The sequence below is a fragment of the Macaca fascicularis genome, chromosome 5, assembly GCF_037993035.2.
Source record: "Macaca fascicularis isolate 582-1 chromosome 5, T2T-MFA8v1.1".
Lineage (NCBI taxonomy): Eukaryota > Metazoa > Chordata > Mammalia > Primates > Cercopithecidae > Macaca > Macaca fascicularis.
In genome coordinates, this window is record NC_088379.1 from 181,171,291 (window position 1) to 181,194,117 (window position 22,827).

General features: G+C 37.5%; 1 long non-coding RNA gene across 1 annotated transcript in view; it reads left to right on the plus strand.

Annotated features, from left to right (window-relative positions):
* Window positions 1–22,827, plus strand: part of LOC102116902 (uncharacterized) — a 77,900-nt gene that overhangs the window by 25,804 nt on the left and 29,269 nt on the right. The window contains exon 2 of the long non-coding RNA XR_010587086.2: window positions 16,506–16,571. This is a non-coding gene — a long non-coding RNA (uncharacterized lncRNA). The remainder of the gene's footprint in view (window positions 1–16,505; window positions 16,572–22,827) is intronic.

Here is a 22,827-nt window from a genome sequence, read left to right on the forward strand (position 1 = left end):
GTCTGCCACCCGTGGCACTGCCCTAGATATCACCAGAGAGAAATAGACCATCAGTTCCTTGATCTTCAACAATCTGTTTCTCCATCATTTCTCAGTCACCCACGCATATGGTCACAGCATAGAATTTGTTATTACCAACATCTTTGTCACTTATCTTAATCTCTACTACAAGTATCCCATTCTATGAAAACTGTGTCTTATCTTTCCTATTTATTTCCTCTAAATGTCTAAGACACAAAAAACTCAATCTGATAGGCATCTCCAATTCACTGACTCTACCACCTCCATAATACTGTCCCAGAAAACCCTTAATGCTTTCTTAAATCTTCCTGTACCTTGTACCTAGGAAGCTGATTGTGGTTGGAAGAAAGTACACAATCATGACTACTTTAAAAAATATATGAATTATGACTAATCTTAAGTCGACTCAATATTGCCAGGAAAAATATTACATTTCCTTAATTCCTCTGTTCCCTTATTATGTTAGGCCATTAGTCCATAACTTATCTTTCCAAAACTTCTCCAATTAGTCTCTACTGACGACCTTGCTCCCTATTTTTCTGAGGAAGTTGAAGCAATCAGAAGAGATCTTCCACATGTTCTCACCACCACATCTGCCAACCTGTCTCTATTAGCACCTTATCATCTTCTTTCTTATTACCATGATTGAACTGTCTGATCATCTTGGCCCACTCCACCCTTCTTATGCATTGTGTCCCATCTCTATCTTCTGCTCTAGAATCACTTTCTTTAAATTTCTCCCCATCATTCATGCATTAACATTTTTTGCTATACAACCACATTATAATTGCTCCCATCTTAAAATTATCCTCTGATGATAACAAGAGCCCTTATATCTACTGCCCCAATTCTCTGATCTCTTTGCAGCAATCTCCTCAAGAGTGTTAACTCTACCCATGGTATCCGCTTCCTTTACTCCTCTTTCCTCTTGAAGCAGCCCCAATAAAGTTCTTGTCTGGATCACTGCACTGAAACAACTCATAATAGTTTAAGAGATGCATTTGCATTACCAACTCCCTGGTCAATATTTTTATTTTTGTTGTCATCTACCTCAACCTACAAGCAACATTTGACATAGTGCGTGCCCTTTTTAAAACATTTTCTTTACCCGGCTTCCAGAACACTTCTTTCTCAGTCCTCCTACTGCTCCTTGAATTCCTCTTTTCAGTCTCTTTTGCTCTTCTCCTCACCTTCCCAACGTTTGTGGAAACCACAGGAAGTAACCCTGGTATCTCTTCTCTAGCTTGCCCTACTTCCTAGGTGGACTCATCATTTAATGATGCAGTTGCCACCTCCAGCCTCTGCTGAACTCAGATCTCACACATCCAAGTACCTAGTTGACATCCATCTGGATATTTAATAAGCCTTGTAAATGTAACATGTCCCAAACAAGCTCAACTGCACACATACCCCCACTTACATCAATCTGATAGACTCACCCTCTCGACTTCTTATTGAAAGGCATCATTCATCTTCCTGTTTCTCAGGTGAAAATTCTCAGAGTTATCCTTGACTCCTCTCACTCTTCACAGGCAAACATCTGTAAACTCAAATAGCTCTTCCTTTGAAATTTGTCTAGAAGAGTCTGACCACCACTTATTGCACTACTATGACCCTTCCCCATCTCACATGTTCTTACTTGGACTTTTGCTATTATTTCTTATTATCTTTGCTTCTCATCTTGCTCCCTAACAGAGAATCCTTCAGACATAACAGAATGACCCTTTTGAAACATAAGTCAGATCATGACTCATTTCTGTAGAAAAGACTTCAGGGCTCTTCACCACAATCAAGGTGAACGCTCTCCAGCCTCATTTCCTTTTACTGGCCTCTCTGCTCCCTCTGATCCAGCCATATGGGTCTCTTTGCTGTGCCTCAAACCAGCTCAGCCTCCTGTGCCTCCGGACCTCTGTACCTGGTCTTCTGTGAGCTCTCTGTCAAGCACCCCCTCTATCAGTCTTTTCAGTCTTTTCTTTTTTATTCCATTTTGTTTTTCTTTGTATCCCTAATTTGCACCCAGAAAAATGACATATTCATTTATTTATTTGTGTATCTGTCTCCTTCAACTAAATGTGAGCTGCACAAGGGAATAAATTGTGTTTTGTTCATTGTTGTATCCCTAAGGCCTGAAAAAGTACTTGGCACACAATAGTCACTCAAAATTATTTCTGAATGAATGTACATAATTCTTTAAAGGTGACATGATCTACTCTTTTTTTTTTTTTTTTTTTTTTTTTTTTTTTCTGAGAAGGAGTCTTGCTCTGTCACCCAGGCTGGAGTGCAGTGGTGCAATCTCGGCTCACTGCAAGCTCCACCTCCTGGGCTTATGCCATGCTCCTGCCTCAGCCTCCCGAGTAGCTAGGACTACAGGCGCCCGCCACCTCGCCCGGCTAGTTTTTTTTTTTTGTATTTTTTTAGTAGAGACGGGGTTTCACCGTGTTAGCCAGGTTGGTCTCGATCTCCTGACCTCGTGACCCGCCCGCCTCAGCCTCCCAAAGTGCTGGGATTACAGGCGTGAGCCACCGTGCCCGGCTGATCTATTCTTTATATCATGAGAAAGTTGAGATATTATTATTTTCTTCAGTTATTCTAGGTCCACACCCCAAATTATTAAAACATCTTATAAATTTCTTTTCTTCTTAGAATTTAGTGGCCGAATAAAGGCCTACAGAAAATTTGTAACTTTTTGAAGGTCAAATAAGTGATCAAGGATGGAGGAAAGGTCTAAAATGAAGATTTTCTTTAGTCAATTCAGTAAAAAATTCTTCGAGCCTTGATATTTCTGTGTAGTAATGAGACCATCTTTACACAAAGAATATAGCGCATTATGTTGGTAGGCAAATTGAAAATAGGCATTGCATTTACGAGGATATAAAATTAAATGTAATGCTTATTACCTTGAAATGTAAGTGTCAGCTACCAGTTTCTCAACTTTACAAGATATGTAGAAGAGACACAGATGTTCTATTACCTATTCCAGTTAATTTTCCCTTTCTTTCCATAGACATCATTAGCTTCCTCTCAGAATTATAGCCAGTATCTTGGGAAAGATAAGACAAGTGTGGTAATTTTGGTTGAAAGCTTTTCAATTAGGTTTTCACAGTGATCAAAATACTGAGAACATGAGCATTAAATATTTTAAAGAGTTATTTTTAAGGATAACTTTCTCAAAGTATTAGAAATGTCGTGGGAACTTGATGTGGGCTGATCATTTAGGTTCAGGATGAGAGTTTGTTGTTGCTAGTTGTGTGACCTCAGGAATTTTTTTTTTTTTTTTTTTTGACATGGAGTCTCACTCTGTCGCCCAGGCTGGAGTGCAGTAGCGTGATTTCGGCTCACTGCAAGCTCCGCCTCCCAGGTTCTTACCATTCTCCTGCCTCAACCTCCCGGGTAGCTGGGACTATAGGCACCCGCCACCATGCCCTACTAATTTTATTTTATTTTAATTTTTAGTAGAGACGGGGTTTTGCCATGTTAGCCAGGATGGTCTCAATCTCCTGACCTCGTGATCCACCCACCTCGGCCTCCCAGAGTGCTGGGATTACAGGCTTGAGCCACCGCACCCGGCCAACCTCAGGAATATTTTTTAAACGCTCAGGTCCTCAGTTTCCTTATCCAAAAACTTGGCAAAATTATACCATCTCACAGAAAATCTCCAGGACTAAATGGGATAATATACAAATGCACTTTGCAAACTACAAAATATCATTGTGTATCTTATCAATAATAATAATTATCACTGTGGGGTGATGACCCCATCAAAATCACTAGATGTTAAAACTGACAGGGACTTTTCAACTCCCTCATTTTATAGATGAAGAAGCAAAGGCCAGGAAGCAACCTCACTTAGTAGCAGTGGAGAGCTCAAACTCAGAGCTGTAGCTTGCTGTACTGAATGTCCTTTGCCCTGCACCAGCCCTGCAACTTGTTTCTATATGTGACTCCACAGAAAAAACTTGCTGACCCTTGCACTACCCCCATGAATCCCAACTTTGATAGTTATTGACCACTTAGCATCACTACACTATTAAATACAAACGGTAAACTGTAAGTGAATAACACATGTTCTTCAAGTCTTACACCAGTCTTTTGAAATAAAATGGTAATAATTAAACCGAAGACCAAAGCCTCTACTGATTAAAATTATTTTTCAGAATGAAAATTAACAGTAAATATTATTAAATTAGTGTTCATTCATAATATTTCTCTTATTGATTTCTTGCCCATTTGCTGCCCTGCTTTTGAAATAAAATGGTAATAATTAAACCGAAGACCAAAGCCTCTACTGATTAAAATTATTTTTCAGAATGAAAATTAACAGTAAATATTATTAAATTAGTGTTCATTCATAATATTTCTCTTATTGATTTCTTGCCCATTTGCTTCCCTGCTTTTCCTGTGTTTGCATGTAAACAAACACACGCACACACGCACACGCACATATACACACAAAATAGCCATAGTCTTATTTGCTGCTGCAGTACACCTAGCCCAACCTGTGCAAAGAAACAAAACAAAAGAAACAAACATACCAAACCAAAAATATTCATTAAATTCAAAGGGAAAGAAAGGGACATCCTATTTAGAGCTGACATTGCTAGAAAATATTTGCTTTAGTAATAAATTTTGGAAATCAATCCATCTAATTCATCAAAATGAAGGCTGACACTGTAAAATTATTTTCTTTATATTGTTTCAAGTGGTATTTTTGCTTAGAACTAATTAAATAATAAAGCAACGGCCTTCGTTCATTGAAATTACTTATACTATAAGGATGCTAACTATATCGTTTGATTTTTTAAAGACAGTGTTGGCCATAGATCAATTATTTCCAACTTCATAACAGTACTTAGGTTATAACTTCAAGGTGATTCAGAGTTTTGTCTATGAAAATCTATGTTCTTAAATATCTTAAACAATGGACTGAGATAAGAAAACACACAACACTAACACTGTTTGCTCTCTGATGACCTACAATGAGAATTAAATGTAAGCGGTATTTTTTTAGATAACTGGTGAGCAATCCTTAAAGTCTTTGATAGTGTTAAGATTCAGAAATTAAAAACGTCTGGGAGCTGCCCCCAAAGAGCCATCTCTAATACCTGTGAGCCTGTCACTTCAAGTCTGTGTTTGAAAGGGCCAAGTCAGGCAATATTTATAAGGCAACAACAAAGGATTCAACTCTTGAAACCCAAGATCGTTTTTGCCCTTGAAGTCCAAAAAATGGATGTTTGGCTATTTGTGTGGGTACTAAATACGAAGAATCCATTTATCTGGCTTCATTTCCCATATACAGTCCCATATATCAGAAGATATCTGTTAATGAATGCCACCATGTGATCATAATATTGCCAGATAAGTTGATCCCTTCCCACCACCCTCTCAAAATTAAATTTACTTAAGAATTCTTAGCAACACTCTGGATTCCTTTGCCTGTTTTTTCCTGAAATGGCCCTTACATTATTTTTTATTATTTAATGTTTGTTTTGTACCTAAGAATATCAGACTATCTGTTAGTTTTCATTAACTAATCTTTTCCAAACTTAAAGTCTCTTTTCTCTGGTTTTCTCGAAAAATACATATAATCTCTAAGAATAAATAAAGACATACCTACTTAACTAAACTTTGCCTTATTTTGAAGTTACTTCTAGTGGTTTAGCAATTAAGAGTTTCGTGGCCAGGTGTGGTGGCTCATGCCTGTAATCCCAGCACTCTGGGAGGCTGAGGCGGGTGGATCACGAGATCAGGAGATCAAGACCATCCTGGCTGATATGGTGAAACCCTGTCTCTACTAAAAATACAAAAAATTAGCCGGGCGTGGTGGTGGGTGCCTGTAGTCCCAGCTACTTGAGAGGCTGAGGCAGGAGAATGGTGTGAACCCTGGAGGCGGAGCTTGCAGTGAGCCGAGATCATGCCACTGCACTCCAGCCTGGGCAACCGAGCGAGACTCTGTCTCAAAAAAAGAAAAAAAAAAAGTTTCGTAAACACTAACTTGTATACACATAACAGTTTTACTTAATTTTTATTGAAAAAACCAGCTTAAATTTAAAAAGCAGAGGGTTTATGCACTAGATTGTAGATAACTTCCTTGATTAAATAGAAGTCTATTTAGATAACTTAACATTAGATTGGCATATGTAAATACTTATAAGGATTTTCTAGCAATTTAAATGTACTGTGATTATAGGTAAACTTGAAGAGGATGCAGTTAAAGGTATTTTAGTATGAAGCATGTTAACATGCTTTAAAGGACTGGCCCTACAAAACCTTATGAATTTTTTTAAGAAATAATTTATTTAACTAGGCCAAAGTTATTTTCCAAGAAATTGTAAATGATTGGCTTACAGTGACATTTAAGTTGAAAAATAAAGATGTAAGATTGTATTCATCCATTTTGGATTTCAAGAACTGATTCTGGATTTCAAGAGTTGAAGCCCTACTGGTGTTGTTCACCCACTGGTGACGGTAATGTCTGCTCTGAAAGTAGAGTTCGCCTTCTGTTTCTCCCAGAAGAAATTTCCTCTGGGACCACAGTATAGTCAGCCGTTTTCTGTTAGCCTGAAAATCCGAGAGTTAAAATAATCTTCCTGGATAAGTGACAGGAAAATGGACAACCAAATTTAATGAATGTTTCTGCTGAGAGCTACTTCCTGAGAGAATTTTAAAAGGTCTTTACAGGAGATACCATGCTTTTTAGCTGCAGAGTAAGATTTCAGAAAAAGATGGTGAGTGGCAGCTCCGATCTGTCAGGAATGCCAGCAGCATGAATCGGATCGGGTGTCCAATTACCAGAATTGATAAGTAATTGTTAATTTCAGTATCCTTAGAGTTCATTGAAAATTCTTTTTCAGTGGCTAATATTCAAAGCAAATTTTGGGTTTCAGGTTTTAATATCTTCCTGCAACAATCCTTTAGGGTTTGGGGGTATTTAATTAAATATTTAAGTACTTATAAAAATGAACTGCTCATTCTCCTGGAATATGTCAACTTTTTCAAGAATCTCACTTTAATGGATTGTCCTTAGTGTAGAAACTGGCAGGATTTCACTGAAGGTGGAGCCAGGAAGGAAAATTGTCTAAGTTAAAAGATTCTTAGAATTCAGATTTGGAAAAATTTATGATTTAAAAAATAACTGCCTTTTCTTTCCAAGGCCTTTCACTTCTAAGTGGATGAAGCTGAGTAATATAACTCTCGGTCTTTTATAGGGGACACAGAATTTCCCAGATTACCTTTAATTGAGGTTGGATAATCTAAAATCAGAGCCGTAGATTGTCTCTTCTTTGGTAAAGATGATAGACATTCAAATTTTATGTGCAAAAGGTACAGCACGAGTTAAAATAAGAATCCATTTCAAGTATCTCCCTACTAGGTTTGAGGCAATATGACAGTACAGTGAAGCAACATGAAACAAAAAATTGGAAGTGGTGTGTGGCAGAACACCCCAAAATAGGCCACTTTGGCAGAGGGACAATTTTAAGCTAAAGGCATTTAGAAACAACAGATACAAGAGGGATAATCTGTTTTTCCCTTTTTCTTCTTGGAAACGAGAGATGAAAATTCCCGTGAGAGACGCCCTCCCAGCCCCAGAGGAAAAAAAAAAAAAAGAAAAAAAGAAAAAGAAAAAAACCACGTTCTTCAACAGGGAGTCATAGCCAAGATAATTCTGTAGGAGAGGTCTGTACAAACCGACCTTGTTAAAAGAATTCTTATCTTCCATTAGCCTCCCCACAAAATGTGGCTGCTTTTCCACAAATGCCTCTCTTTGTTTAGCCTAGTACAAAAGCATTTAGATTTTGCCACTTCTTCAGGTCCTTATTTCCTTATAAAGTTTCCCATGTCACATGAAACTTTTACAAATTTGTGTGCTTTCTCTTGTTAATGTATCTTATGTCAATGTAATTCTTAGGCTCAACCAAAAATCCCAACAAGGCAGAGGTCAAATTTTGCTTTCTTAACAGAAGATAGAAGTTCCATATTCCAATTCTGTCCTCACTTTCCAATGACTCATCTTCTCAACTGTAAAATGGGAATAATCCCAATAGTTTCACATTCTTCACACTGTCAAATATCAAATAAGATGATGCACTCCCACTCCCTCTTCTCAACTCCATCCCAGCTTGTGGATTATAACAGGGTTTCAATAGGAAAATATTCTCTTTGGTTCAATTCTAACCTGCAAAATGTGCAGACATTTCCTTAATACCGCTCCAAAATAGTCCAGGAAACCACTCAAGGGCATCCCAGTTTCTTCCCTACATGCCAGCCTTCTCCCCTGCTCCTCGTGTGGCTCACTGATGACACCCACAGCCACTCCTGATGGATGCAATGCCCAGGTGGGTGCGATTCTATGGAGATCTTTTAAATTCATAAACACAAATTTCGAAGAGCCCTCAGCGCCGCAGCAAAACATTGTTTGCCGATTTGTGTCTCTCTCATACTCTCTTCCCTGTGTATCAAAGATGACTTTTCATGTATGCTTTCCTCTCTTGGGACCTTCTCTAACTCCTATTTTCATCAAACGGCCTCCTTTCCTACTTCACTGAAACTCAAACAGTGTTAGAAAAAAAGAAAGTATTAGAAATACTCCAAAACCAGAAAGCATTCGGTGGCAATTCCCTCTCCTTTTCTGTCACCAAATCCATAAACCTCTCAGCGACAGAATCCTTTTTCTTTCTCTTCCCTTCAAGTAAAGGCAACGATCCCGCTGTCATGGACTGAGTGTAACTGCTCATCGTTCATGTTGGCACCCTCATCCCAAGGTGGTGGTGTTAGGAGGTGGAGTCTTTGGGAGGTAACTAAGGCCTGATTGAAGTTTGTGAATGGGATTAGTGCCTTATAAAGACAGACCAGAGAGCTAGCTAGCTCTTTTTCAGCTGTGTGAGAATACACCATAAGACGGCAGTCTTCAACCAGAGAGAAGGCCCTCGCCAGAACCAGATGATGCTGAAACCCTCGGGGATCTTGAACTTCCAGATTCCAGAAGAGTGAGAACCAACTTTCTGCTGTCAATAAGCCACTAGTCTATGGTAGCATGTTATACAGCCTGACCTGACTAACACACCTTCCTTTAACAAAGAACAGTCCTTTCATTTGTATTCTATAGTGTAATGATTCTCTCCTGGGGAAAAGTATGTTCTTTCAGTTCTTCCTCCTCACTGTATCATTCATCTGACTTTGATTGGTCATTTCGTCTCTACGGGAACACACATTTAAAATTTCATAGCCCTTCTACTTCCCATTGCCTAACCATAACACTGACCCATTTCTCTGCCCCCCCCCCCCATAACTGAATATCTGGGAAGATTTCTCTACACCCACTGGTTCTACTTTTGCACCTCCCTGCCATATTATTTCAATAAGCTTAGTCAACACAATACCATATGCAATTTAAATCATTATACAGAGGTACAAGTTTTAAAAGGAAAAACAGCAGCTGCCTGTCTCAATTCTACCAACCCCTAATTTCCACTTTCCAGAGAAGGTCACGTCCAATTCTCTAAACTGTTTCTTACGGTACTCTGCAGCACACTCGGTTAGCTTAGTTGCTGAAACCATTGGTCTGTGTCCTTTTTTCAATGGTAGGTCTTTAATCACCCTCCAAACTTTTCTTTGTTAATTGGTATATTTAAGTCTTGCATTATTTTTCATGGCTCAATTTCTATCATTTACGTTTTGTCAGAAATTCCCTCTGGGATTTCAATTTTGTGCTATCTGTATCTTATAAGTGATCCCAGATTCATATTTCTGTCTCTATCTCTATATAATTGACCACATAACATCTCCACTTGCATACCTAATGCCATTTCAAAATTAACATGTTCAAAACTCAACTCCTGCTACCTATACCCAAACCTGCTCCTCCAAACTTTTCCTCAACTAAATAAATGGCAACTCTGTTCTTCAATTGCTCAAACCAAAGCTTTGGAATCATCCTTTAATTTTTTTCTTTCTTTCATATCCCATCCATCTAAAAATCCTTTTGGCATTCTATTAACAAAATGTACAGAATCTGAACACTTCTTACCACGTCTTCTGCTGTAACCTGATCAAAGCAACAATCACTTTCCATTTTCACTGAGAACTTACACTGGAGGATGGAACAGCCTTCCTACCTTGCAGTTGCCTCCCTGGAGCTCATTCTCCATACAGCAGCCAATGTACATGTTTAAGAGTCCTTATACTAATTGGTTTGAAAGCATCCATTGAGTTCCTGTGTCATTCCATCCTTATTGTGGTTTACAAGGCCTTACATGTTTCATCTACTGCCACTCAACTTATTTTGCCTCCTGATACCTTTCCCTCTCTTTGTACTCCTGCTACACAAGCCCATTTGCGCCCCGTAGGCATGACAAGCACACTCCTGCCTTAGCGCATTTGAGCCTGTCCTTTCCACTGCAGCAGTGTTGTTCCTTTAGTATGGCCTGATCCTCTGCTTCTTTCAGGCCTATTCCGTATAGTTACCTATTGGTACAACAGTGCTGCACAGCAAACCATGACAAAACATCAGTGCCACTCCAACATCAAATATTTACTTAAAAGTTTCGGCTACACTGGGCGGGACTTGGCTGGTCAAGCGTGGGCCCAATCATGTGTCCACCTTCAGCTGTGGGTCAGCAAGTCACCGCTTGCTGATCTTCAATGGGCGGAGTGATATATCCGAGGGTCAGCTGGCTACTGGATGATCCAGCACAGCCTCAGCAGGGATGACTGGGGCAACCATGTCTTTCATCCTCCAGCAGGCTGGCCCTGGCATACTGCTATGGTTATGGCCAAGGAAAAAGACACGTGAAATTATGGCAGGACTTTCTCAAAAAGGCTTTGTGACTTTCTCAAGCTTCTGCATTAGCCTCATCTGTAAAAAAGCTTGTTTTGGGGAAGTGAGATACTGATAGATGAGGCTCACACGGAAGCTTGAGAAAGTCCTGTCATGATTTCACATGCCTCTGAATCTGTCTAGATTCAGCAGTTGAAAAAATATAGATCCTGCTTTTGGTGCAAAGTGATGCAAAGTCCCATGGCAAAAGGCCTGGATAAAAGAGGAGTGAAGAATGAGAGCAGTGATGCTATCAGTCAGTCAAGCATCCTTTCAGTGAGTCCTTCCTGACCACCCAATGTAAAACAGCATCCTCCCCTCACACACATTCTTATCACTCTTATCCAGCATTGCTTTTGTATCTGTATCTGGCATCCTTATATGTGTCAGTCATGGCTTAATCCAGAAACTGAACCAGTAGGAGATATATATTGACATTTTTTGCAGAGTTGTCTTACGTGATTGTGGAGGATGGCCAAAGCAGGCTACAAGTCCACAGGAAGGCTCCAGGAAGGATAGATTGCTACTCTGGGGCTGGTGCTGAAGCCCGCAGTCCACAGGGGGATTTTTCTTCCTCAGGGATGCCTCAGTTCTGCTCTTAAGGCCTTTCACCTGATTGAATCAGATTATACTAGGGTAACATCCTCACTTAGTCAACTGATATGTACTTTAGTTCATTTAAGAAATACCCGCACAGCAACACCTATAATTAGTGGTTAATACCTGGGGATGATTACTGAATTAACAGCCTAGCCATGTTGACACATAAAACTATCATTCTATACATTTAATTTTTATTTATTTATTGCTCATATGCCCCCACAAGAAAGTTAACTCTGTGTAGGCTGGGACTTCTCTGTGACTCACTATTGCAGGGACTGGAATAAGGCTGGAACACGTCAACCCCAAAGAATTGTAAAATTGTACTTCATTGATTTTCTAAGTAATATGCTTAAGCTGCTCTTTCTTTTTAAAATCAATTTTATACAATATGTTGATTTTCTCCTGTGACATGATACAGTCCCTTATGTTTTTCTTTCTCACTGCCATACACACATTTTCTACCTGCTTATATTCTCATTTTAGTTACAGCACAATTTATGATGAATAAATATTCAATTTTCACATTAATGTGACTGCCAATATTTTTCATAGCAGAGACATCTAATGCACTGTGATCACATTTTCAGTCTTGTATATATAAGTGTGCCTATATATATTTTTTCTTCTCCTAGAGTTCATTGCCTAATTTTTTCATTTGCTAACTTTTCTAAGTATGTATTCCCAAATATTTCCCAAATAGTTTAAATTATAAATTCCCTCCAAATATAATTCTATATATTGGGGTAGGTATCAGTATCATGCTTTTTCTGTCTTCCTCTATCTTCCCTCATTACGTTTTAGGTCTGCTGCATCTTCGTCCTCCTGGGACATTATTTCACCACTACTCAGTCAATACTTTTCCCTTCTGGCTTTGATCTCCTGTTTCCTGAATTCTAAGTTTTCTTTTTCTTGGTTCATCCTTACATTTTATTATATTATTATTACAAATCACAGCCTTTAACATTGAAATAGGTACTCCCTCATTTGTTTAATGCTTTTAAACTTTTTATTTGCTCTTTGCCAGGTATATCTTTGTCCTTTCATTTTTAGCGTTTCTCAGTTTCTGTTTTATGGATCTGTTTTGTAAGAACATAGAGTTGAAGTTTACATTGTTGGCTAATCTGAAATTCACCTTCATTTAATAGAGCAGTGAGAACCATATTGTTATTAATATGACAGGTCACAGAATTGGTCATAAGATCATACAATCATATAACTTATATCTGTGATCTTAGTTCCATTATATGGTTTTAGTTTACATTTCTAAATGTTAGTTGTAAAATACGGAGTCATATAAAGCCTTTCATCATAAGTTTATTTGCTTTGTAATTTACCTTTTTTGTATTTATTTTGGAGTTATGAGGTTTGTTTGCCTAATTGTTACTTTTATACTGACACATTTACATAATATCCTTAGTTACATCTCTCTTAGATACTCTTTACTGGTTCCCTGTAATAATCAATATTGATACTGCCCAGTGACTTCCTATTCCTCATCCTTTTCTTTTTTCCCATTATCTGATTTATACATGATTTAAAAAAATTTCTTCTAATTCTTATGAGGCAATTGCCAAGCTTATTCTACCCTTTACATATTCTCCACGCATTCCACTTTTGTTAGTTTTATTGTATGTACACTGTTAAACCATGTATAATTTTATAATATTTTGCCCTTATCTCCCAAATTAATCTATGTTCTACAGTCACATATATTCAAGGCTACCTGTCTTTATGATCTTTTTTTGTTTGATTGATTGTTTTGAGACGGAGTCTCACTCTGTCATTCAGGCTGGAGTGCAGTGGCACAATCTCAGCTCACTGCAACCTCCGCCTCCAAGGTTCAAGAGATTCTCCTGCCTCAGCCTTCCGAGCAGCTGGGATTACAGGTGCACACCACCACACCTGGCTATTTTTGTATTTTTAGTAGAGTTGGGGTTTCACCATGTTGGCCAGGCTGGTCTCGAACTCCTGACCTCAGGTGATCCACCTGCTTTGGCCTCCCAAAGTGCTGGGATTACAGGCATGACCTATTGCGCCTGGCCTATGATGTATTTTTTATAGTTATTTATTGCCCACCTAAGGCTTGTTTCTACATATTTCTTAGGAAATATTTCTACATATTTCTTAGGAAGACTATAAAGAACAATAAACCTCAACAACAATAACAAAATGGCCAGCTGTGAAGAGCTAGAACTTGGCCACCCCACTGCTGTGTCATCCTTCTCCATCCCCCTAGGAAGAAACCACTGTTTTTTTCTCTTCTCTTATTCTTGTTGTTGTTGCTTTTGGTAGATTTATCACATATGTGTATCCCTAAACAACATATTTTAGTTTTGCTTATTCTTGAGCTTTATAAATCTGGATTCAGACTTTCTAAAGCATATTGTAATTTGCTTTTTCCAGTCCGTCTTATGCTCTAAGATTTATCTGTGTTGTTGCTGGTAACTGCTGTTAATAGCACTGTGTGCACAAACCATAATTTATTGCACATTTGTGACTATTTTTGTTTGGAATTTGCAATTGAAGATCAGTTAGCTTTGTACAAAATCATTAAGTTCATGTTTTTTTATTTTTTATTTTTTTTCCCCTTGAGAATTTAAAAATGCTTCTTGATTGTCGTTTGGTACAAAGTGTTCATATCAAACACTCTGAGGCGATTCGGATTTTCTTTTTACAAATTATATGTTCTTTTTATTTGGATGTCTAAAGGATTCTTTCTCTTTCTCTGAATCTGAATTAATTTACATGAAATGTCTTGGTGTTGATGATTCTGAGTTGATTTTCCCAGGTTAGAGTGTCCTTTTCTCACTTTATTGCACTTCATCTTTATTCTTCAGTTTTCTTTTACACATAGGTGGTCTCTTCATGGCCTCTCTTCCACATTTACCTTTTTTGCAATGAACCCTTTCCTATGTTTTTCCTTACACTTCTGATTTTTTAACAATGTGTTCCTTTTTAAACTTCATTTTTCTTCCTGTATTCTCTCTAGTGTTTCTCGGTTTTTGTGGTTTTTGTTTGTTTGTTTGTTTTGTTTTTTTGAGAAGGAGTCTTGCTCTGTAGTCCAGGCTGGAGTGCAGTGGCACAATCTCGGCTCACTGCAACCTCCACCTCCTGGGTTCAAGCAATTCTGTGCCTCGGCCTCCCAAGTAGCTGGGATTACAGGCACTCACCACCACGTCCAGCTAGGTTTTCTATTTTTAGTAGAGACATGGTTTCACCATCTTGGCCAGGCTGGTCTTGAACTTCTGACCTTGTGTTCCACCCTCTTCAGCCTCCCAAAGTGCTGGGATTACAGGCGTGAGCCACCACGCCCGGCCTAGTCTAGTTTTTATGTGTGATTTTATTCCTTTCCCAATCTCTCTCCACTATTCCTTAATATTCTCCCTTTGTCTGGTTATATTATTTTTGGAATTTCCTTTTTTGTGCTTCACACTGTTCATTTGTAGCTTCCGTAATTTCTTAGCTCCTTTGAGCCAATTTTGAAATACTAAGTTACACCTTTTTCTGGGGTGATCCTTTGTTGGTAAGTTATTTGAGCATTTATTTTTACACTCTCATTCAGTAGCAATCAATTACAAACATTTTCTGTTGCTCATGTTTAAATAAGATGGATTTTCTTGTGTATTTAGAAAGAGCTGTTAGTATTTACGGTTGTGAGTGAAGCAGTATGCATTTTGACCTTCAGTGTTGAAAATTTCCCTCATCATGGGTCCTATGAAGTATGAATAGTAGTGTCAGTCTTTCTAACTACCTCTAAAAAAGCTTTCTGAGGTCAACTTCGTCTGAACTCCCCCTCACTAGTGTGTAAGCCTTTTCTTTCTGTACCACCAGCGTTCTTGCTTGCCCAATTTGGAGTCCACTTTCAGCGATATTTCCTTAGAAGGGGCGCTGTCCTAATGAAAGGATGATTTTTTCGTATGTTTCTAATTACTGAGAACTTGGGCATCCTCTGATCTTGCTGTAGCCTTCTACGTTCTGTGATCTTGCTATCGTGTACTCATCCATTTCACCATTTGGTTCTATAGTCTGCTTGCTGAGATTCCCACTCAGATTGTGGTCCTTTTCTTTTAGAGATGAAGATTTTAAAGCAACTTTTGAACTCTGTCTCAGAGGATCATCAGAACTCTTTTCTTCCGAAATAATAAATTTCTTTTCTTCTATTTCTGCATAGCTGCTGATCACATAGCCTCAGTCTGATTCTATTTATGCGTATTCTGGGGTTTTGAGGAGATATTTTGTCACCTGGTTTTGTTGATAATACTGTCCTCTAAATTTTTTTTTTCTTTTTTTCTTTTCTTTTTTTAAATGAGATGGCATCTCATTCTGTCACCCAGGCTGGAGTGCAGTGGCACGATCTCGATTAACTGCAACCTCTGCCTCCTGGGTTCAAGCAATTCTCCTACCTCAGCCTCCTTAGTAGCTGGGACTATGGGCGCCTGCCACTACGCTCGGCTTATTTTTGTATTTTTAGTAGAAATGAGGTTTCACCATGTTGGCCAGGCTGATCTCAAACTCCTGACCGCAGGTGATCTGCCCGCCTTGGCCTCCCAAAGTGGTGGGGTTACAGGCGTGAGCCACCGTATCTGGCCCCCTAAAAATTTTCCTATACTATTTTCCTTCTCCATATTTATAAAGGAATTTGAGACTCTCACAAACTATGCTGTTGCTACTGTTTTATTGATTTAATATTGTTTAAACATGACTATAGACTAAGAAGCACATTTCTGATGAACTCATGATTCACTTATTTTTAGGTATAGTTAAATATGTCCATTTTGACTACTATTCAAATGCACTCCTTTTGGAAGTCTTCAAAAATACTCTGCTCATCTGGTCATTCGCTTATGAGGCTTGCTTTTCGTACAGCCTGTCTGCTTTTCTTCACATGAGTCCTGGTATGCTTCCTCAGGGTCAGATTGCTTCTCTGGTTCTCTGTGTAGCACCGCCCTGACACTTTGATTTTTAGAAATACAAACTTCAGCAATACAAAATGAAAGTTAGAGTGCCTGTGTCTGAGTACAAGAGTTACTGAGTGGTATAAAATTGTGTTTTGTTTTGTTTTCCATAGGATATAAAGATGTTTAATTGGATAACCTTATTCATTCAGCTGTGATCTGCAGAAGGATCTGAACAGGTACAGTTAAAGTGCAAGCTAATGAATGTTTTGGGAGGCAGGCTGCAGAAATTCTGGCACTTCATATTTTCTTCCAGTCTAACAACTCAATTCTGCAACTGGCAAATGAGCTTTAAAGGAATACTATATGATTAAATTGTTTAGCATTAAAAAATTATTACCTAATTCAAAAACTTCAAGTAGGAAATATTGTTGGTCATCAAGATAGAAAATTTGAGAAAATATTTAAGTAAATGAAAGAGAGATGTGAGAATTTTAAATACTGTTAATAGAGAAAGGAGAAAAAATATAAATTTTGATAAATTAGCTTTTTAGACTCATGTATCTCAAAATCAGATAATCTGCTTCAAAGTGATAAGAAAATGTGGATATCGTCAGAATGCCTTTATTAAACTCACTGTAAAATTATCTGAAAATGCTCTTTTAGCATTTGTTCAACAGACAGCAATGAACCTTAATAGCTCAAAGGGAGTGGCTCCTCAATCAAGAATCAATACAGAATCATGGTGCCAAGAGTCTAGGAGTGCACAAAATTAAGTTCCAAATTTAGGTCATTTGAAAATTTCTACCAGTGCTCAACTCCTTACTCATTGCAAAGCAAATGTGGTCTTATTAATAGTAAATTGCTTTTACTTTAAAATTAAGGATTATATTTCATATTGTGTGTTCTTTTGTTAGTTGTGGAAATAATAATTAAGCAACAATGCATTTACAGACCTTGGAAAATGTTTAGTGACCCCATCAGTTTGATGTATTATACTTTAATAAACCTTATTAATGGCAAACATTTAAGGTTATTTCCTGAGATCAATGAGATTTATTTGGCAGGTGTGGAAATCTGAAGTGTCCATCAGGAAGTGCAGAGGAAGCAATGTTGATTCAAGTTCTCGGCCCATTTTTCAATCAGGTTATTTTTGTTGTTGTTATTGAGTTGCATGAAATTCTTATACATTTCTATGTTAACTATTGATGAGAAATATGATTTGCAAATATTTTCTCCAAATCTGTAGGCCACCTTTTCACTTTGTTGATTGTTTCCTTTGCTGTGCAGAAGCTTTTTAGGTTGATGTAGTCCAAATTGTTTATGTTTACTTTGGTAGCTTGAACTTTTGGTGTAATATCCCAAAAAATCCTTGCCAAGACTAATGTCAAGAAGTTTGTCCCCTATGGATTATTCTATAAATTTTATGGATTTAGTCCTTGTGTTTAGGCCTTTGAGCTGATTTTTGTGTATGGTGTGAGATAAGGGTCCAATTTCATTCTTTTGCATATGGAAATCCTATTTCCTCATCATTCATTGAGGAGACACACTTTTCCCCGTGTGTCTTCTTGGTGTCCTTGTCGAAAATTAATTGGCCCTATGTGCTTGGCTTTATTTCCGGGCTACTTTTTCTATTTCATTGTTCTATGTAACTGTTGTTATGTTAGTATATTATATCATTTTAATGTAAACTGGTACAGCCATTACAGAAAACAGTATGGAAGAAGATCAAAAAATGAATAATAGAACTATACTGTATGACCCAGCAAGAACTTTTCTGGTATTATCAGCACCTTTTAGAGGTACCTGCACTCCCATGTTCATTGCTGCATTATTCACAATAGCCAAGACATGGAAACAACCTCAGTGTCTGTCAACAGATGATGGGGGATAGAGAAATTGTGGTAGATGCTGAATATTTGTTAATTTACTTGACCATAGTAACAATTTCACTATGCATAAATATATCAAAGCAATCATGTTGTATACATCTAAACAACAAAAGCAAAATAAATATTTATTTGGAAAGAATCTCAGAAAGAAAGTTTAAAGTGTTATAAAAAAGAAGTTTGTTATTTCAAGGACAACGGAGATTATGAAAAAAGTGAGAAAAAAATCTACTACCTAAAGATGAATATATGGAATAATGATAATGAGAATAAATATAAAAAGTGAAAGGTAGGCTGGGTAAAACATACAGTAAGTGATTATATGCATTTGTATGTATATGTAAAAATGTATATATGGAAATTTCACTAGAGTAACACAAGTGAAAACTGAGGAGGACAGATCAAAGAATCAGGAAACTTGAAAATAGACCAATAGAAATGATCTCATCTGAAGAACACAGAGAGAGAAGGTTGGAGAAAAATAAACAGACCCTCAGAGACCTGTGGGAAAATATCTAGCACGAAATAGATGTGTAGTATGGAAATTCAATGGAGCTAGCATAGCCAAAACAATTGTTTAAAAGAAGAAAAATGGTGAAATAGTTATACCACTTAAATTTGAAACTTACTACAAGGCCAGAGTAATCAAGACAGTGTGGTATTGGCACAAATATAGGCATATAGATCAGTTGACTCAACTGGACATAAATGAGAATCCAGAAGTCAATTCTTATATTTGCAGTCAATTGATTTTTTTTACAAAGTGATCAGAATGATTCAATGCAAAAAAAGATAGCCTTCACAACAAGTAGCACTGGAATAATTGTGTGTCCATATAGAACAAACAAACAAACAAAAACTTGAACTTCAGCCCTTACCTCATACTAAACAAAAATATTAACTCTAAATAAATCATAGGCCTAAATGTAAAAATTATTACTGTACCATTTCAAGAAGAAAACACAGGAGAAAATCCCTACCTTTGGTTGGGCAAAAAATTCTTAGACACAATACGAAAAGCACAATTCACTTTTTAAAAGCTGCGATACATTGGACTTCATAAAAAGTTCAAAGTTTAACCCTTCAAAAGACAATGATAAGAAAATGAAAGGCAAGTGTCAAACAGAAAAAAGTATTTGCAAATCACATATCTAATAAAGGACTGTAATCTGGAATATATAAATACACTTACCACTAAGTCATAAGATGAAAAAATTAGAGGGCAAAAGATTTGAATAGACAGTTCATCAAAAAAGGTGTACGTGGCCAATAAGTACATGAAAAAAAATGCTCAGTGTCATTAGGCTTCAGGGAAATGAAAATTAAAACCACAATGAGATATCATTACACACACACTAGAATGGAATAAAAGATGGATAAACACAAGTGTTGACAAGAATGTGGAGAAATTGGAATCCTCACACATTGCTAGTGGGAATGTGAAATGTACAGCCACTTTGAAAAAGAGTTTGGCTGTTGCTCAAAAGGAAGTATACAGAATTACTGTATGCCCCAAGAATTCTACTCCTTAACATCTAATCAGAAAAAAATGCAAACATATGTACATTTAAAGACTTACATGTGAATTTTGATAGAAACATTATTAATAATAGTGAAAAATCTGTAAATATTCCAAATGAATATCAATTGGTAAATGGAGTAACAAAATGTGATATATCCATGCAACAGAAAATCATTTCATGATTGAAAAAAACACACTTCCGCTACACGGTACCATGTGGAAGAACTTAGAAACCATTATGCTAAGTGAAAGGAGATATAGGTAAAAGATTACATGTTGTATGATTCCACTTGTATGAAAAGTCCAGAAAAGGCAAATTTTCAGAGACAGAAAGCAGATCAGTTCTTGCCTGGGGCTAGGTCTTCTGATGAAAATTTAAGGATGTATTTAATGCGTGAAGAGCTTGTGGCCTTTCCCTTCTCAGCCAGGAGTATGCCTGCCCTAACAGCTGCAACCTCGGGCTAAGAATATTTGGCTTGTCTCAACTCACAGCCTCCAAAAAGTCACTTGCATTAACATTGCTGCTGTGTTCCACACCGAGTGAGTTTCTTTAACAGGAAAGAGGCTGGTCCTCATGGTTTGCTCCATCCTGGCAGTTTTACCCTGAGACGGGAGAAGCCCCAGGAAAGAATGTCACAGAACTCTACTGTTTTTACCTGAAGTTCAACAGTTTTTCAAGCGTAAATCCTTCTCTGATTGTTATATGAAAACAACATACATACAATGGATCAGTTTTGTCCCGCTTTATAGTTGCTTTTTGAAAAGGATTTGCTGATTTCCTTGGCCATCGCTCTACACCTACTTTTAATATGTGAGAAGATAAAAGAAAAATTAATAACAACTGGAGATTGCAAAGGCCGAGGGCATATTATGGGAAGAAGCATTAGCCCATAAGCATTCAGTTGGTATCTTACCTCATCAGTTCTTTCAGAGGTTTTGTGTGTGTGTGTGTGTGTGTGTGTGTGCGCGCACGCGCGTGCGCCTGCTAGGAATACAAATACCTTGCTACAAAATATCACTCTCAGAAAGAGAGTACTTATGCTCTAACTTAAAACTTATGCTCTAACAGAGTGTACAATGGAATTCTATTTTGACTTGGATTCTCCAACACAAAGCAAAGAAGCAACGAATACAATTTATAGGGTTGTCCTAAATTGCTTTGCTAATTCCCTACCATATATACATCTCCCTCCCACCATGCCATACAATTCATACATCTGAAATTATTATTTACAAGAGATATATACACACAAACACACCATATACACATGAACATTTGTTGCTTTCTTGTGTGGCATATTCGTGCATTTGAAAATATAACTGAAGGGTGTTTTCAAGGATGAATGTGGTAACTCCTCTCATCCCCGGACGCGTGTCCCTTTTGCAATGTGATGTTGTCCATCCTCTTGTCAAGAGGTGAAGTCAATTTTCCACCTTTTTAATCTGCGTGGGCTTTGTGACTTGTTCAGATCAAGAGAATGTAGCAGAAGGATTGCTATGTCACTTCCAGGCTGAAGATTGAACTTCTGCTCTGCCCTCTTTGAACTCTGAGATCACTATAAAGAAGCCCAGGACAGTTTTCTCGAGGATGAGACACCATGTGGCATGAGAAACCCAGCCAATACCCACCATCAACCACAGATAGGGCAAGAAAGCCACTTTAGTTCCAGTTGAGCAGCTAGATCACAGTAGCTACTTGAGTGAACCCAGGTGAGAACAGCAGAAAAACCACCGTATAATCCGGCTGAAATTACTGACCCTCATAATTCTGAGCAAACAAAATGATTATTGTTCTAAACCACTTAAGTTTGTGGTGCTTTGCTGTGCAGCAATTGATAACTGAGACAAGATGTTCATTTTACCTTTTCTCTGTAAATAGTTATGCCTGAACAGAAGATTTTAAAACACATGATGGAGTAGTTCTTAGTCTACTTCAATTTTTTGGACACCGTCTAATATCGCAAAGTATAGACTTTCAAAGGTTCTTTTGAAATTTGTGATTATCAAGTTTTACATGGAAGTTAATGAAACCAATATTGCTTTTATAGGGTTGCAGGTGATTTTTAAGGTCTGGAAATTTTCCAGATTCATTCTACAGGTTAGCCCAGCAAGTGGCATTCTTTGCTCTTGCTGCCTGCAATCTCTTTGCGATAAATGCTACTTTTTGGAAGAAGGGGGAAAAAAAATCATTATGGATTCTTTAATCAACAGCAGTCAACTATCTGCTTTTTACTACCACTTGCAAGGAAAACAACACTTAATTTCCCATTTCTAAAATGCCCTCATGTAATAGATTCCTAATTACTTGACTGAAAAAGTAAGTATCGTCTAATGCTTGCTCAGACATTAAGGTACATAGGAGAGATTACCGAGCGTGTCTGCTTTCCTGCCCACCAAATGCTAAATCTATTAGTATTTCCTGGTATTCTTCTGAATTGTGAATGCTGTTCACGTAAATTGAAATGACCAATATACAGAGAAATGTATGTGATTTTTCCCCCTTTTAAAAATATAGGCTAGATAAGATAATGGAACAATAATAAAAACTCTTTTTCATAAAATTCCTAAGTATGGCTTCAATCTGCAATTTCTTTTTACATTGCACACATTTCTTTCACTGCAATTATCTAAATAAAAGTATTTGTGTATAACTATTCATAGCACATCAGATTTTTATCTTGTTTAAGGAAATATGCACATGTTTTGTTAATCCCCAATTAAATTATTTACCTTAGAACTTCATGATACAGCTGCTTACATTCCAGGAATCCAACACCTGCACATGCAGGCTTGAAGAGGGTTTGACAATTGATTTTAAAAACACCTTTAAAGAATAATGAAACATAATGAATATCACTTTTGTATTTCAAGTAGCAAGTGTTACCCAATGGAAAATGTGTAAATTAATGTCCCTGGTATTCATCACTACTTTGAAACAGTTGCAACAAAGGATTTGTTCTGGTATAACTATGTATCATCCTGGCATGTTCCACACCTAAGTAAATTTTTAATCTTGACAGATCATGGAATAGAGGAATTCCCTTTCCAGAGAATGCAAGTATTGGCCAATACAAATTCAGATGA